Below are 17858 nucleotides of genomic sequence, written 5' to 3' on the forward strand. Positions count from 1 at the left end.
ATATCTAACAGAGCCTTAAAACAGAAATACAGTCTCTCCATAACCTATGATTAGCAAGATATTAATCAGCAGTAACAGTTACAGCAAAAGCTGCAACTTTACAATCCATAGAAATAGGACGTCAAGCTAGACAACCGGTTAGACCAGAAATTTTCAGAAGGGAGTATGCCTTAACCCTAAAGAGGCCTAGGAGAGCTGTGTCAAGATGAGGGTGTTTATAGCCCTATCTTATCCATATGAACAGGTGCCCCTCATGCGTCTGTTTATAGGCTCTCCACAAGAGTTGCATTCCATTCCCAGAGCTATGAATATCTGCTTTTCAGGGATAGGAATCTTGGTGATGTGAAACCTCCCTGACTGCACATTGTTCATAGACTCTCTGCAGGGGGAAACACATCACGAGCTGTTGGCACATTCTGGCAGTCCAACCTGGCATTGTCGTTACACAATCCTGCATGCAATTTTGTATTTACAATAATCAGGAGAATTTTATCTTTTATTCTGTAGCAATAGTTTCAGGGGGTCTCCCTACACACACACACACACACACACACACACACACACACACACACTTAATTTACATTTCATTTAGATTATTTTATCTCTTCTGCAATGAGTAATGGAATGCAGAGCTTTTCATAATGGAAGCTTTAGGAACTCAGGAATGAACAAGTGGCTGTTGGCTGTCTAGGTTCTTCATGAGTCCACACTTAACATTAAATTTATTTTCTCTTATATACATGTTTGTTTCTCCAATTTAGGAGCATAGCACTGATAACTGAGGGGCTATCATAGGTAATTTGACTTAGACCACAGAGTTCATTCAAATGTCATATCTGGCCAGGCTCAGTGGCTCAGGCCTGTATTCCCAGCGGTTTGGGAGGCTGAGGTGAGCAGATCACCTGAGGTCAGGAGTTTGAGACCAGCCTGGCAACATGGTGAAAACCCATCTCTATTGAAAATACAAAAATTAGCTGAGTGTGGTGGCACACAACTGTAGTCCCAGCTTCTCAGGGGGCTGAGGCAGGAGAATTGCTTCAACCTGGGAGCTGAGATCACATCACTGCACTCCAGTTTGGATGACAAAGCGAGACTCTATCTGAAAAAAAAAAAAGTCCTATCTAAAAAAATTTTAGTACTGGCTGATTTAGCATAATACATTAAAATACGGTGCCACATTGCAATACACATAGAGTATTTTTCTAATATTCATAATTCTTGTTTTGCCTGGGTTAGCAATTTTATAAGAGTCAGTCTTTTCATTAGGATTCAAACAATGCTTACCCAGTCTAAACAATATGATCCGAAAATGATCAGAAACCTGTACTCAACTTGACTGGGCCCTTTCCATCCTTTCATGAACCTTCTTAGAGACACAATACTCTAGGATTTTGCAAGCTTGTCAGGTTTTCAGGAATGAAATCAGAATTAAACCATTAACTGTGGAAATGACTTAAATGGTTATAAAGAAACAAATTTAAAAAGTTGATTGGGGCCGGGCGCAGTGGCTCATGCCTGTAATCCCAGCACTTTGGGAGGCTGAGGTGGGCGGATCACGAGGTCAGGAGATCAAGACCATCCTGGCTAACATGGTGAAACCCCATATCTACTAAAAATACAAAAAATTAGCCGGGCATGGTGGCAGGTGCCTGTAGTCCCAGCTACTCGGGAGGCTGAGGCAGGAGAATGGTGTGAACCCAGGAGGTGGAGCTTGCAGTGAGCTGAGATGGCACCACTGCACTCCAGCCTGGGCGACAGAGCGAGACTCCGTCTCAAAAAAAAAAGTTGATTGGCTGGGCACAGTGGCTCATGCCTATAATCCCAGCACTTTGGGAGGCCGAGATGGGTGGATCACGAGGTCAGGAATTTGACACCAGCCTGGCCAATGTGGTGAAACCCTGTCTCTACTAAAAGATACAAAAAATTAGCTGGGCATGGTGGTGCATGCCTGTAATCCCAGGTATTCGGGAGTCTGCGGTAAAAGAATCACTTGAACCCGGGAGGCAGAGGTTAAAGGGAGCCGAGATCACGCCATTGCACTCCAGCCTGGGTGACAGGGCAAGACTCAGACTCAAAAAAAAAAAGTTGATTATATCTGTGACCTATAATAATTTATCCCCATAATTATAACTACTAGCATATACTCAAGTATATTTAAATAATTTCATAGAAGTTTGAAATAAATGTTAATTTATTTTAAATATTTATTTAATGTTAATTTTAATTTTAACATTAAAATTAAATGTTAAAAATTTAAAATTAAAATTTTAAATTTTAAAAGTTTTAAATTAAAAGTTTAAATTTTAAAAATTTAAAATTTTAAAAATTTTAAATTAAAATTAATTTAAAAATTTTTAACTTTTTTTAATTTAAAAAATGTTAATTTTAAATATTTATTAAAATACAATTTGAAGGTCAAACATCATTTTTATTTTGTATTTTTAAATTTTTTCTATTTTTCAAGATGGAAATTTTTATTTTTGATTACTTAATTTTTTATTATTCTGTCACCCAGGCTGGAGTGCAGTGGTGCAATCTCGGCTCACTGCAGCCCTATCTTCCAGGTTCAAGTGATTCTCCTACTTCAGACTCCTGAATAGCAGGGACTACAGGTGCACGCCACCACACCTGGCTAATTTTTGTATTTTTAATAGACACGGGGTTTCACCATGTTGGCCAGGCTAGTTTTTAAACTCTTGACCTCAAGTGATCCGTCCCCTTCGGCCTCCGGCATGGTGGCACCTGGCACAGAGGGAGTGATCTTGTAAGGAACGTGTTCACAGCACATGTGCTCTGAGTCCCTTGGCACAGCACCTATGGTGGGCAGAATTCTGAGATGATTCTCCTGACCTCTGCCCCCTGGTGTTAATGCTATAATTATGTGACATGGCAAGAGAAATTTTTTAGATGTCATTAAAGTTAGTAATCAGCAGACCTTATGCTAGGGAGATGGGTGGGCCTAACCTAATCACAGAAGCCCTTTGAAAGCAGAGTCTTCTTTGGCTAGCAGCAGAAAAGGCCATCAGAGGTTCATAGTGGGAGACAGATTTGACTTGAGGCTGGTTTTCAGTTACTGAGTTGGAGGGGTCCTTGAGACAGAACTGAGAACAGTCTCTAGGAGCAGAGAGCAGCACCTTGGCTGGCAGCTATAAAGAAGGACCTGGGTCTGGGCGCAGTGGCCCATGCCTGTAATCCCAGCACTTGGGAGGCCAAGGCAGGTGGATCACCTGAGGTCAGGAGTTCGAGACTAGCCTGGCCAACATGGTGAAACCCCGTCTCTACTAAAAATACAAAAATTAGCCAGGCATGGTGGCAGGTGCCTGTAATCCCAGCTACTCGGGAGACTGAGGTAGGAGAATCGCTTGAACCTGGAGGTGGAGGTTGCAGTGAGCTGAGATTGGGCCACTGCACTCCAACCTGGGCAAGAGAGCAAGACTCCATCACAAAAAAAAACAAAAAAAAGAAAGACCTGGGTACTACAATCGCAAGGACCTGAATTCTGCCAATGACCTGAATGAGCTTGGAAGAGGATTCTCCCCAAGAGCCTTCAGAGAAGGGCCCAGCCCAGCCAACACCTTGACTTTGGCCTTGTGGGACCCTAAGCAGGGAGCCCAGTTAAACCCACCTGGACTTCTGACTTATAGAACTATGAGGAAGTCAATAGGGATTATTATAAACTGCTACATTTGTCATAGTTTGTTGTGCTACAGTAGAATACAAATATATCCCTCATCTCTGGAGAGCAGTTTTACTCCTATTTTACAAGTGAGGAGACCCAGAGGGGTGAAGTCACTTGCCCAAGATTGCACTGCACATGAATGACAGGGCTGAGCTACAGCCTAGGGCAGGAGTCAACAAATATTTTCTTTTCTTTCTTTTTTTTTTTTTTTTGAGATGAAGTCTCGCTCTTGTTCCCCAGGCTGCAATGCAATGGCGCAATCTCGGCTCACTGCAACCTCCACCTCCCAGGTTCAATAGATTCTCCTGCCTGAGCATCCCGAGTAGCTGGGATTACAGGTGACCGCCACCATGCCTGGCTAATTTTTGTATTTTTAGTAGAGACTGGGTTTCACCATGTTGGCCAGGCTGGTCTTGAACTCCTGACCTCAGGTGATCTGCCCGTCTCAGCCTCCCAAAGTGCTGGGATTACAGGTGTGAGCCACCGCACCCGGCCCAAACATTTTCTATAAAGTTAAATATCTTAGGCTTTGTAGGCCTAAAATATTTACAATTTGGATCTTTACAGAAAATGTTTGCTGACTCTTTTAGGATCTTGAATCTGAGAATCTTGTTTCTATTGGTATTAAGGATGTGCTCAGGTATCTTTCTATAAAGATACTCCTGCTACAGACCTTGCTGGGCCTTGGCTGCTCAATGCAGGCCTTGAGACATCCCTGTGGAAATGTATCGTGTTCCTAGGCAGGGAACAGAGCAACCCACCATCACATTGCCCATGCTGGCCATGACATGGTGGCCTACTGAGTGCTGTTTGGAGATGGTATGAGGGTGGGGACAGGACATGACATGTCCTTACCTGCCCTCCAGATGCTGTACACAGGGCAGCCAGATATATAAGCAAATAATTAGCATGCATGGGCTATGGAAAGGTGCTCACGATGGATCGCGTTCAATAAAAAACTATATGCAATGCATGCCCAGAGTTTTGTAAAATACATGTTAGGAAAAAGTTATATCAAAAATGTCACAGTGATGGGTGGTCTCTGGGTGGTAATGAGTCTTAAGTCACTGGAAAAGAACATTGGACCCCTGTCCTGGAGGAGGGAGAAAGGAGGTTCTTCCAAGAAGATCGTGGATTCTCCCATTGCTTCTCTCCTACTTACAGAGTTAAAAGAAAATAGCTAATATCACTAAGCACTTACTATAAGCCAAGCACTGTTGCCAAGCATATTATATAATAACTCATTTAACCCTCATGGCATCTCTACCAGACCTATCTGATTCCAGTGCTTAGTACTTGTTTCTCCAAGTGTGGCTGCATTTAGGGGAATGTTTTTCCTTCTTTGTGGGGTTCGAAACTGTTCTTTATCTGTGAAGGGAGATATTCTGATTTCTTTTAACTGACTGATATTTTCTAATTTGTCTGCAGTTTCCAGCGTTTTTTTTTTTTTTTTGAAATGGAGTCTCACTCTGTTGCCCAGGCTGGAGTGCAGTGGGACCATCTCGGCTTACTGCAACCTCTGCCTCGCGGGTTGAAGCAATTCTCCTGCCTCAGCCTCCTGAGTAGCTGGGACTACAGGTGCATGCCACCAAGCCCAGCTAATTTTTGTATTTTTAGTAGAGATGAGGTTTCACTATGTTGGCCAGGATGGTCTCGATTTCCTGACCTCGTGATCCACCTGCCTCGGGTTCCTAAAGTGCTGGGATTACAGGCCTGAGTCACTGTGCCCGGCCTAGCTATCTTTTTTCCACTGGAAAAAAGAAGGAAGGCTTGCAGGTTTATTTTTGTCAGCATGTCGAGGGGTATGATGTATGGACCTGGAAAGTCCTGTGAAAGCCTAGAAGAGAGACTGGTTCATACCACTTTAGGAAACTGAAGAGAAGTCACCCACAGAAGGTGACCTGAATTTTAAAGGAAGTGCATGAGTTCACCAGATGAAAGTAGAACTTTTGTAGCCAAGGTGTGACATTGGACCCAGGACACAATAAACAGTGAATTCAGGTGCAGGAAGTGAGACTAGGAGGTGGCCAGGGACCTCGTCACAAGGGTGTGGATGCTTAGGAACTGGGATTATTCCGAGGGCAATGAGGAGCCACTGAAAGGCACAGCCAGGGCTGCGCGGTGGCTCACGCCTGCAATCCCAGCAATTTGGGAGGCTTAAATGGGCGGATCTCCTGAGATCAGGAGTTTGAGACCAGCCTGGCCAACATGGCGAAACCCTGTCTCTACTAAAAATACAAAAAAATTAGCCAGGCATGGTGGTGGTCGCCTGTAATACCAGCTACTCGGGAGGCTGAGGCAAGAGAACTGCTTGAACCCTGGAGTCGGAGGTTGCAGTGAGCCCAGACTGCGCCATTGCACTCCACTCTGGTCAACAGAGTGGGTCTCCATTTCGGAAAAAAAAAAAGGCACAGCCAGGTGAGGGACTGGTTGGGTGCTGTTTTGGTAGCTCAAGCTGGTGCTTCATGAAGGGCAGGCAGCCTGGGGACAGAGAGGCCAGTGAGAGGCAGGAGCAGCAGCCCAGGCTGTCACTGAGGAGGGAACAATGTGGCAAAAATGGAGAAGTGCATAGGAGTCCGGAAGGTCCAGACAGATGTGGGAACCTCACCTCCTCTCCCCACTCCCCACTCACTTATTAGCTGTGAAACCCGAGCAAGGCACTGCCCTCTGAGCCTTTATGACTTAGCCACTTTTCACTAAATGTGAAAAGTGCCTGACTGGTGACCAGTAATAAGTAGGTGAAGTGGTAGCTCCTTTCCCTGCCCTGTTGAGGCGGAAGCTGGTGACCAAGGGTTCCCTCTGAGTGACCCAGCTGGTGGCAGGGAAAATCTGAGGCTGCTTGTTCAGAGAGGGTTACCACTATGCCCGGGCAGCATGGTAGACTTGCTGCTGGGACCAGTTCTGGAGGTCAGAGACCTGGAGGGCTTGGTGTCTGACGGCTGAACAAAGAAACAAGCTGGTTGAGGCGAGGTTGCCGTGAGCCGAGATCGCGGCATTCACCCTAGCCTGGGCAACAAGAGCGAAACTCCGTCTCAAAAAAAAAAAAAAAAAAAAAAAAAAAAGCCTGTTTTGTCAAAGCAGCAGGTGGCAAACACTGAGTCAAAAGACTTTCCCGGCCGGGCGCGGTGGCTCACGCCTGTAATCCCAGCACTTTGGGAGGCCGAGGCGGGCGGATCACAAGGTCAAGAGATCGAGACCATCCTGGCCAACATGGTGAAACCCCGTCTCTATTAAAAGTATAAAAATTAGCTGGGCGTGGTGGCGGGCGCCTGTAGTCCCAGCTACTTGGGAGGCTGAGGCAGGAGAATCGCTTGAACCCGGGAGGCGGAGGTTGCAGTGAGCCGAGATCACGCCATTACACTCCAGCCTGGGCAACAGAGCGAGACTCCGTCTCAAAAAAAAAAAAAAAAAAAAAAAAAAAAAGACTTTCCCCTCTTTGGGCCTCAGTTTCCCTTTCTGTAAAATGCAGGTGAAGAGGCATGAGCTCAGGATTCCTAAAGCCCTACGGGTCTGAGCAAGGACGGTGCTCTGCGTTTGCCTCCCTTCCCCCAGCCCGCCTGAGAGGGTTTGCTGGGGCAGGGTGGCCCCCGGGACGGGTTCCAGACAGTTCCAGGCGCTCGGGTTCGCAGCTGTGCTACCCCCGCCGCCCGGGACGCCCCGTCCCCGCCAGGGCCCTCTCACTGTAGCTTTAAGGAGGGCTGGGGCCGGGTGCAGCGGCACCTGGAGTCTCGGTGGAACCTGGCAGCGGTGGGCGCGGACCCCGGAGAGGCCGCCCCGAGCCCGAGCACCCCCTGACCAGGCGCTCACCAAGGGTGTTGGGACAAGCAGCGGAGCCTGCGGGCTGGAGCCAGGCTTGGACCCTCCGCGCCGGGGCGGGCGGCCGAGCGGACGCAGCTGGCAGTGGCGGCGGGAGAGCGCCCCGGACCCGCCCGGAGCCCAACCCCGTGGCACTTCGGCTGGCTAGGGAGCGGCGCTGGGGACAAGGCCGGGCCTTCTGCAACGAGCGCCTGCGTGGGACTCCAGGGGCCGGCGCCCCGCTCCGCTCCCCACAGGCCTCAACCCCGCTGGCTACCCGCGCTGAAACCTCACCTGCCGCCGGCTGCAAACGGACGGCGCTCCAGGTGGGTGGAAACGTCCTTCTCCTACTTTTCTGGGCGCACTCGGCTCCCTGTGACGCGATCCCGCTTGCACCCTTGCCCTTCACGTTGACCGCAGTGGCTGGTGGGCAGTGGGGGACACCCTGGGCTCCGCCTGGGTTTTCTCTTGCTGGTGACTTGGGCCCTGGCGCTCAGTGTCCCTGGTCGTTAGACAAGGGTGCTTTGAGCCACTTGTTGCTCAGGCGGTTTCTTCTTTACAGAAAGTGGCCCCCCACACGCCATTCCTGGTGGCAGGAGCAGGGTAGTGGGCAGCGTTTCTGCCCTGCTCCATGGGGCTGGGGGAGGAGGCGGCTCTCCCATTCCTGCTGTCCGGACAGGAGCGGGGCCTTTCTATTCGCAGACTTTTGCTGAAGACACTGTCCCCCGCCCCCGCCTCCACGCCAGCGGCAGAGAAGAGATCCAGGCTGGCCCCGCTCCTGGTTGGTGGGCAGGGCAAGCTGGAGGGGGGGGCAGGTACTAAGTGTTGCTGTGGAAATAAAAATCATTGTAACAGGAGAATAAATGGTTTTCGTATATTTTAATTCTATCAAAAGGATATTCTTCTGCCCATTTGTCAGAGGAGGGCACCACGTGGAGAAGCTTCATAACATGAGGGCCAGGGCCCATCTTCTGTCCATCCCTGTGTAACCTGCTTCCCTTACAGCTCGCTGTCTCACGCTCTCATCTTCATAACCTGCATCCCCTGGAGCAGAGATTCGAGCTCAGAGGTGTTGAGCAGCCTGTGCAAGGTCCCAGAGTTCAGAGGAGGAAGGACCACCATAGTGACAGGGAGTGACAGGTGGAGCCATCTGGTCAGGGAGCACCCTCCCCTGGCTGGAGGGAGATGGGGACAGCCGCAGACAGGCTTCAGGGAAGGGGTGAAATGAGGGCCCTGGATGGGAGCAGAGGGCTCCCTGGAATGGGGCACAGGCCTAGTAGAGGCTTCCAGGTGATAGGAGTTTGGGGGAGGACATTTGAGGGAGGCAGGGCCACCCTCCGAGGCCCTGCATGAGTGCTAGGGTTGGGGGTGGGACTTCTCAGGGATAGGGGAGTTCCTGGCTTGCCCTGGGGTGGGCTTATGCATTCCAGGGCAGGTAACTCTTCTTTTCCTAGCAGGGTACAGGTTCTGGAGGTACACAGTGTAAGGGACCAGTAACCTGCTTCACCAATTCTCTGATATGGCTCAAGGAAATTCTTGGGGTGGGACACCCTGCTGACAGTTACTGCAAAAATAGTCACTGCAAAACAAAACAGGCTGTCCTTCATCCAGTAGACACTGACCCTCTCCACGTGCCCCTAATCCCCCAGATGGCAGGTTAGCATGTGCCCTGCCTGCCATGGGGGAGCCACATGGAAGGAGGGAGACCCACATAGAAGGAGATGACCATGATGCCACGTGAGACCATGCAAAGGGCAATTGCAGGGGCTGGTCCAAGGTGTGGGAGAGGTTAAGCCAGTAAGGCAGGCAGTGCATTCCAGAGTGAAAACTGCCTATGCCAAAGACTTACACCTGCACCCATTCACAGCATGGCCTCAACTTTATGTATTAAAAGATAGTGGCTGGGCGTGGTAGCTCACGCCTGTAATTCCAGCATTTTCAGAGGCCAAGGTGGGCAGATCATGAGGTCAAGAGATCGAGACCATTCTGGACAACATGGTGTGTTGGGAGCAAGCCCCCAAAGTCTGGCCATAAACTGGTCCCCAAACTGGCCATAAACAAAATCTCTGCAGCACTATAACATGTCCATAATGGCCCTAACGCCCAAGCTGGAAGGTTGTGGGTTTACAGGAATGAGGGCAAGGAACACCTGGCCCGCCCAGGGTGGAAAACCACTTAAAGGCACTCTTAAGCCACAAACAAAAGCCTGAGAGATCTGTGTCTTAAGGGCGTGTTCCTGCTGCAGTTAACTAGCCCAACCTATTCAATTAATTTGGCCCATCCCTTTGTTTCATATAAAGGACTTTTAGTTAATTTAACATCTATAGAAACAATGCTAATGACTGATTTGCTGTTAATAAATACGTGGGTAAATCTCTGTTCAGGGCTCTCAGCTCTGAAGGCTGTGAAACCCCTGATTTCCCACTTCACACCTCTGTATTTCTGTGTGTGTCTTTAATTCCTCTAGCGCCGCTACGTTAAGGTCTCCCGACCGAGCTGGTCTTGGCAATGGTGAAACCTCGTCTCTACTAAAAATACAAAAAATTAGCTGGGTGTGGTGGCACATGCCTGTAGTCCCAGCCACATGGGAGGCTGAGGCAGGAGAATCGCTTGAACACGGGAGGCGGAGGTTACAGTGAGCCGAGATCACACCACTGCACTCCAGCCTGGCGACAGAGCGAGACTCCATCTTAAAAAAAAAAATAGTGGTAAGCTGGGCACGGTGGTTTATGCCTGTGATCCCAGCACTTTGGGAGGCCGAGGTGGGTCGATCACTTGAAGTCAGGAGTTTGAGACCAGCCTGACCAACATGGTGAAACCCTGTCTGTACTAATAATACAAAATTAGCTGGACGTGGTGGTGCATGTCTGTAATCCCAGCTACTCGGGAGGCTGAAGGCAGGAGAATTGCTTGAACCCGGGAGGTGGAGGTTGCAGTAAGCCAAGATCACGCCATTGCACTCCAGCCTGGGTGGCAAGAGCGAAACTCAGTCTCAACAACAAAAACAACAACAAAAATAGTGATAAACTTGGCTGTGCACACAGGCAGGGATTTGATTCAGACTAGAGCTGGGTCCAAATCCAGCAGCAACCTTGGACAAGGGGTCACCCTAGGAGTCCCAGTGTTCTTGGGACATATAACACTATTGTGAGGAATAAGTGAAGAGATGTCTGTAAAGTGCTTAGCGTGGTGCCCGGCCTCTAAGTGCCCAGCACACACCTGGTGCCACCATCGTCCTGTGTGGTGTGGAGAGAAAGGGAGAAATGCACAGGGCGAGGGAGAAATGGACAAGATACTTTATATGGAGATTATGCTCATCCGTGAGAAGCAAGATTCGTGGGGATTTGTATTTTTCATTCTCATTTTCCTGTGGCTTTCTCTTTTTCCCACAATGAGCAGCAGCTATTGTATTGACAGAAAGTAAAATGTATTGTAAGTTGCCTTGTGCAGGTGTGCCCAGATGTGAGCTCCTCTAGTGCTGACAACCCTGCTGTACCCGGCTACAGGCAAGATTCTTCACCATTTGGGGTTCAGTCTCCTCATCTGTAACATGGGAATTTTCTCCAGCCCAGCCACCTGCCTCAGTGTAGGGAGGCGGGTGAGATGCTGGGGATGAAGAACTGTTGAGTATTGTATCACACAGACAAGGGTTACTGTTCTTAATTTGCTTGTGTGTTTTCCCCAAAGTGTTTTTTCCTCTTTTTTTTTTTTTGAGACAGAGTCTCCCTCTGTCACCTGGGCTGGAGTGCAGTGGCACAATCTTGGCTCACTGCAAACTGCACCTCCCAGGTTTCAACAATGCTCCTGCCTCAGCCTCCAGAGTAGCTGGGATTAGAGGTGCATGCCACCACACCCGGCTAATTTTTGTATTTTTGGTAGAGATGGGGTTTCACCGTGTTGGCCAGGCTGGTCTCGAGCTCCTGACCTCAAGTGATCCACTGGCCTCGGCCTCCCAAAGTACTGGGATTACAGGCGTGCGCTACTGCGCCTGGCCAAGTGTTTTCTCCTCTTAACAGCCTTTCCTGGCTGTCAACTTTGAGGAGTTGGGGGTAGTCAGGTTCTTTTTCTCTCTCCATGAAAATGCTTTGATCTGGAGACAGGAAGTACTTGCCCCCAGGACAGATTCACAGGAGGCGAACTGCAGGGAATTTACAAATGGCATTGTATGTGTCCAGTAGTCTAAGGGTTCAAAGATACTGGGGTCCATTCCCAGAGCACTCCTTTTACATGTATACATTCTCTCTCTGTCTCTCTCTCTCTCTCACACAGACACACACACATGCACACACACACACATTTGTAAACATATTTGAAACTATACCCCTTTGAAATCTAAAGTTTCACCTCCTATATCTTAAAAATGTACCATGCCTTTCACCTCCCACGGGAATATGACTTTGAACCACTGTGTATTGTCGTTTAGCTGGGCAAGCCTGATTTTGAAGGGATTGCTGGTTCCTGACATCTTCCTTAGGGTTTATGCTCCTTTGCTTCCTGCTGCACCAACTCAGCCTCTGGAAGAGCAGATGGCTGGTGTATCTGCAAATCCTCCTCTCAGCCTGCCAGAGAGCCTGCCCTTTAAGTGATAGCAGGCCCAGGCAGTTGAGCGGTTTTCCCCAGGACAAGCTGCAGAGCGAGAACCAAATCCAGGACTGCACTCCCTCAACAGTGCTGTGGCAGCTGGAATCCTGCATTCTTGCCCCTTTCTCAGCTCTTCGCAATGGTGGGGGAGGATTTTCACCCAATGAGCATCTGCTCATCCGGCAGCACTTTCCCTCATTTCAGAAGATTTACTCAATGAACGTTTATTGAGCAGCTATTATGTGCTAGGCACTGGGGGGGATATAGTGGTGAACAAAGCCAGAATGGATCCAGCCCTCTGGGAGCTCACAGTCTGGGATAGTGGACAGGTGTAGCAGAAGTTAGCACAGGTGCGTGCTGTGGTGAGGACAGCCCAGAGGACTTGGGTGTTAAAGCGAAAAGTGTCAGCAGAGAAGGAGTCTCAGGTGAGGCTGAGCTGGCCCTTGAAGAGAGATAATGGGATAACCTGGACCTAGGTTTCAGCTTCTTACCGTGGTCTGGGGCCAGGTTTTTACCCAGATTTATCTCCCCATCCATGGTTTTCTTTACTTAATTTAGATAACACTCTATATATTTCTTGGTATACTTAAGTTGAAAAAAAGTAACATATCATAAGTGTTTTCTCCTGTTATTAAACCTTTTTGCTGAGCTTGATTTTTTAAAAACCATTAATATTAGTTACTTCATCTAGAAGTTATGTCATATTTTACTTACCATTTCTTTATAATTGGACATTTGAGCATTTTTCAAATGATAACCATTATAAACAAGGGCATGGTGAACATCTTTTTGCACAAAGTTTTGCTCCATGTTGTTAGTTTCAGTTTCAGACATTTCAATGCTCTGTTTCAATGTTCTGTTTGCCCTAGGTCCCAGTGTCTTCTTTGTCCAATGGAGTTAACAGCGTGGATCTCATGGGATTGTGACCACATGAAGTAAGGCAGAGCATAGCCAGCAAACCCTGATTCTGGCAGGCCTGGTCCACCCAAAAAGTATTCATTCTCCTCCCTCTCAGCTTCCCATAAGGCATCAGGGTGGGGAATCATTATTATTATTATTGTTTGAGACAAAGTCTTGCTCTTGTTCCCCAGGCTGGTGTGTGATGGCGTGATCTCAGCTCACTGCAACCTTCGCTTCCTGGGTTCAAGCGATTCTCCTGCCTCAGTCTCCTGAGTAGCTGGGATTACAGACATGTGCTAGCACGCCCGGCTAATTTTTGTATTTTTAGTAGAGATGGGGTTTCACCATGTTGGCCAGGCTGGTCTCGAACTCCTGACCTCTGGTGATCCTCCCACCTTGGCCTCCCAAAGCGCTGGGATTACAGGTGTGAGCCACCACACCCAGCCGTGGGTGGGGAATCTTAATATGCAGCAGTAGATGAGGCTCCTGAGGACTGGGGAGAGGCCTAGAGTGTCACACTTAGTTCCTACCATGTCCCAGGCGCAGTGCTGATACCCATTATCTCTGACCTTCAAAATAGTGCTGCAAAGTCCAGGACATCATCTCCATTTTGCAGATGAAGAAACTGAGGCACAGAGGCATCAAATGACCTCTCCGAGGTTGTAAAGTGACATAGGGTAGAGAAATACTAACACCTAGGTCTCCAGTACCTTTCATGTGACCCATTTCCTCTTCTCTCTCCTGTGTCCAGATGTGTGATGGGGGCCTCTACTATTGCATGATGGTCAGCACCATGGTGGTTCTTGTGGCTGGGACACTGCTTGACTTGGTGGAGCTAAGGGGATGCAGGTGCCCAGCCTGGCCAGCTGTCCCACCCACAGAACACCCTGTGCCTGGGGACCCCAGCCCCTGCTCCAGTGGGTCAGCTCCTTCTGTTGTGGCACAGGTGGCCTGCTGCTGCTCCTCAGTCTGCTGTGGTCTGGCAGGGCCAGCACCCAGGGGTCACCTGATGGGACCCATACCACCTTTCCAGAGGCCTGCACCACCTCACAGTGGAATCCTCAGAGGAGAGCTGCAAGTCACTGGGGCAGGGTGGGCCAGTGGTTGGGGGCCACAGGTGGGGGCTTAGTCACATCATTCAGCATTTGCTTAGTAAACTCTCATGGGGTTCCTTATCTGGGCCAGCCCTTGCCCTGTACTCTGGGAACATTCTAGAAGCTGAACACTGCAGTCCTGAGGGAATTTAAAGCACCATGAGAAAGGGTGACAATGACAAACTAGAGAAGTTGGAGCTGTTAGAGATAGGCAGACATGATCTTATGGTGACACGGAGAAACCCAGGAAGGCTTTCTAGAGGAGGGGGCAGCTGAGCTCAGCATGCAGTTTGTATTGCGAGCATTATATGTAAACATCCAGCCACAGTTGGAATGCTGACTAATTTCTTAACCCAGCTTATAGCCAGTAGAAGACTCTCCTATCTGGACCCAGACAGTTGAAGAGATGTTGGTTCTCATACCTGGGTTCAGGGCCATAGGTATGATCATGGGTTAATACCAACACAGGGACTCAGAGAGAATTGTGACTCTCATGCATACCAGTTAAAGCCTCAGGCCAGTAAGCGTCCTAACAGGGCCTAGTACACAGATGAGATTGTAACACTCATATGCACCCGCATCCCACAATAAAGATTGTCATCCACACACATGAACACAACTCACTGTTGAGGTTCTGAATCTCACAGCTGGAGACAGTTGAAAGTTTGAACACTGACTCTTGTAAGTGGATCCGGTCCACCAGTGGGTTGGCGACTCTCAGACCAAGATTCAACACACCGTGAGGCTTTTACTCCACTGAGGAGACACTGTCTACAGGAAGAATTGAGGCTCTCAGTATAGATTGTCCACCACTGTGTCTCATGTACTTAGAGCCAAAATACAGATGTTGACTTTCATACCTAAAACAAGGACATGTTCAGTATTGTTAATCTCATCCCTGGGCCTTCCTGCAGGAGTGATTTTAACATCTGCCTCTGCTCAACACTTCGGTGATTTTACTCTCCTTCCTTAGCTCAGCCCACGGATGGGATAGTGACATATCTCTTGGCCACCATCCAGCTGATGTGACTCTTCTCTTTTTGCTAGGTTCTGCTCAGGATCTGACATATTGTTGGACTAAACACCAAGGTTATGTCACTTTTGTGCCTTGGCCCTGACCTCAGACGGCATTGTGACATACTGTTGGGTTAATCACCAAGGTGATGTGGGTCTTCTGCCTGGACCCTGCCCACACTGGGCATTGTGACATTTAGGGCCCATCAACTATCTGGCATGGCCCTCCTCTCTTATCTGACCGTTGCCTATAGGAGAGATTGTAACACATCTCTGGATTTAGAATGTAGGTGATGTGACTCTTCTCTCCTGACTGGGCCATGGCCAGAGAAGAGAGAGTGACTTACCACTGGATCCAGCACACGGGTTATATGATTCTTCTTTGTGATCTCTGCACAAAGGGGTCATTGTGAGATATCTCAGGGTTTATCACCTAGATGATGTGATGCTTCTTTTCTTCCTGGAACCTGTCTACGGTGGGCATTGTGACATATCACTTGGCCCAGCACCTACATGTTGTGACTCTGATCTCATGCCTGGGCCCTGCCAACTGGGGTGATTGTGACATATAAGCTGGGCACAGCCTTGAGGTTATATGACACTCCTCTTTTTTTGAGTTCTACTCACAGGGGGCATTGTGACATACCTCTGGGCTCCTTACCTAGGTGATGGGACTCTCTTTCCAGGGTCCTCCTGTCAGTGGGTATTGTGCCCAAGATGTAATTGTGATGCATCACTGGTCTTAGCACTTAACTGATGTGACTCTCCTCTCCTTCCAAAGCCCTGCATTTATTGTTTATTGTGACATATTTTCAAAACCTAGGTTAGGCAACTCTTTTGCATGCGTCCTGCTAATAGGGCTATTATGACATTTTTTTTTTTCACCTAGGTGATGTGACTCTCCCTTTCTGCCTAAACACTGTAAAAAGGGGAGAGCGTGACATATCACTGTACCAGCATCTAGGTGATACGGCTCTCCTTTTTCACCTTGGCTTCTTGTATTTTGGGTATTATGACATATCACTGGGTCAAACCAAAGGAGGGGGAGGCTCTTGCCTAGGCCCTGCCCACAGGAGACCTTGAGACAGATCTCTGCATCCATCACTTTGGAGGTGTGACTCTCCTCTTCTGGCTGCTCCATGCCCGCACAGAAGACTGTGACATATCTCTGGGTTCAGCAACCAGGTGGTGTGTCTCCCATACCTGGGCTTTTCTTGTAGAGATAATTGTGACAAATCGTTGTGCACAGCACGTGACTTCCCGCTCATATCAAGGCTCTGCCAACTAGGGTAATTGTGACATACAGCTGGGCCTAGCCCCTAGGTTCTGTGACTCTTTTAATGATTCTGAGCCCTATCTACAGGGGGCATTGGGAAATATCTCTTGGCCCATCTACTAGGTAATGGAACTCACCTGCCTGGGCTCTTTTTTTAGGCGGTATTGTGACATAGGGCTGGATCCAGACCTAGGTAATGTGACTCTCCTCTACTGCTTGGGCTTTACTCAAGGAGGAATTGTGATGGGTCGCTGAACCCAGCACCTGGGTTATGTGTTATGTGACTTTCCTCTTCTGCCTGGGCCCTGCATCAATTGTGGTTGTTTTTTTTTTTGAGACAGTCTCATTCTGTTGCCCAGGCTGGAGTGCTGTGGTGCCATCTCAGCTCACTGTAGCCCCCACTGCCCAGGTTCAAGTGATTCTCCTGACTCAGCCTCCCTAGTAGCTAGGATTACAGGCGTGAGCCACCACACCCAACTAATTTTTGTATTTTTAGTAGAAACGGGGTTTTACCATGTTGGCCAGGCTGGTCTCAAACTCCTGACCTCAAGTGATCCACCTACCCCAGCCTCCCAAAGTGCTGGGATTACAGGCATGAGCCACCGCACCTGGCACCCTGCATAAATTATACATTGTGACTTCACTGGGTACTAACACCTAGTTGTTCTGACTCCTCAGCATGGGCCCCGCCTACAGGTGTATTATGACATATCTTTTTGTTCCTCACCTAGGTGATGTGACTCTTTTTTGTGTCTTGACCCTGCCTAAAGGGGTGATTGTGACATATCGCCGAACTCAACACCTAAGTGATGTGACTCTCCTGTTTTGCCTGGGCCCTACATATATTTGGCACTGTGACAAATCTCTGGAACAAATACCCAGGGCATGAGAGGCTCCTGCCTGGGACCTGCCCAAAAGGGGCTTTTTGGCATATCTCTGCATCAATTAACTAGCAGATATAACTCTTCTTTTCTGCCTAGGTTCTGCCAAAACAAGTGATTGCGACATATCATTGGACCAGCAACTAGATGATGTGACTCTTCTCTTCTGCCTGAGCCCTGGATATACTGTGTATTGTGACACATGGCTGAGTCCAACATCAAGGTAATGTGATTCTCCTCAATGGGTTCTGCCCACAGAGGTATTATGACATATCTTTACATTTATTATCTAGGTTATGTGACTCTTCATGTGCCTGGGCCCTGCTGAAGTAGGGATTCTGACATATCACTGAACCTAGCACCTGGATGATGTGACTCTCTTTTATTGCCTGGTTCCTGCATATTTTGATTATTTTCACATGTCACTGGCTCCAGCACCTAAATAATGGGAGATAGTTGCTTGTGCCCTGCATACAGGGGGCATTGTGATATGTGTCTGGACCCATCAACTATTTGATGTGACTCTCCTCTTCTACCTGGGCTTTGCAAATAGGAGAGATTGTGACATATCTCTGGGACATATCTTGGTAATGTGAGTCTCCTCTCCTGCCTGGGCCATGCCCACAAAAGGGAGAGTG

The 17858-nt window shown here is 48.5% G+C and overlaps 1 long non-coding RNA gene across 1 annotated transcript; it reads right to left on the bottom strand.

Annotated features, from left to right (window-relative positions):
• Positions 1-8287: 8287 nt before the first annotated feature.
• On the bottom strand, positions 8288-15630 carry LOC101144105 (uncharacterized). Its single transcript, XR_008674293.2, has 3 exons — positions 15411-15630; positions 14674-14909; positions 8288-8518 (listed from the first exon to the last, which is right to left on the bottom strand). It is a non-coding gene; the product is annotated as an uncharacterized lncRNA (long non-coding RNA).
• Between the last annotated feature and the right edge of the window lie 2228 nt (positions 15631-17858).

Source organism: Gorilla gorilla, chromosome 20, assembly GCF_029281585.2.
Source record: "Gorilla gorilla gorilla isolate KB3781 chromosome 20, NHGRI_mGorGor1-v2.1_pri, whole genome shotgun sequence".
Lineage (NCBI taxonomy): Eukaryota > Metazoa > Chordata > Mammalia > Primates > Hominidae > Gorilla > Gorilla gorilla.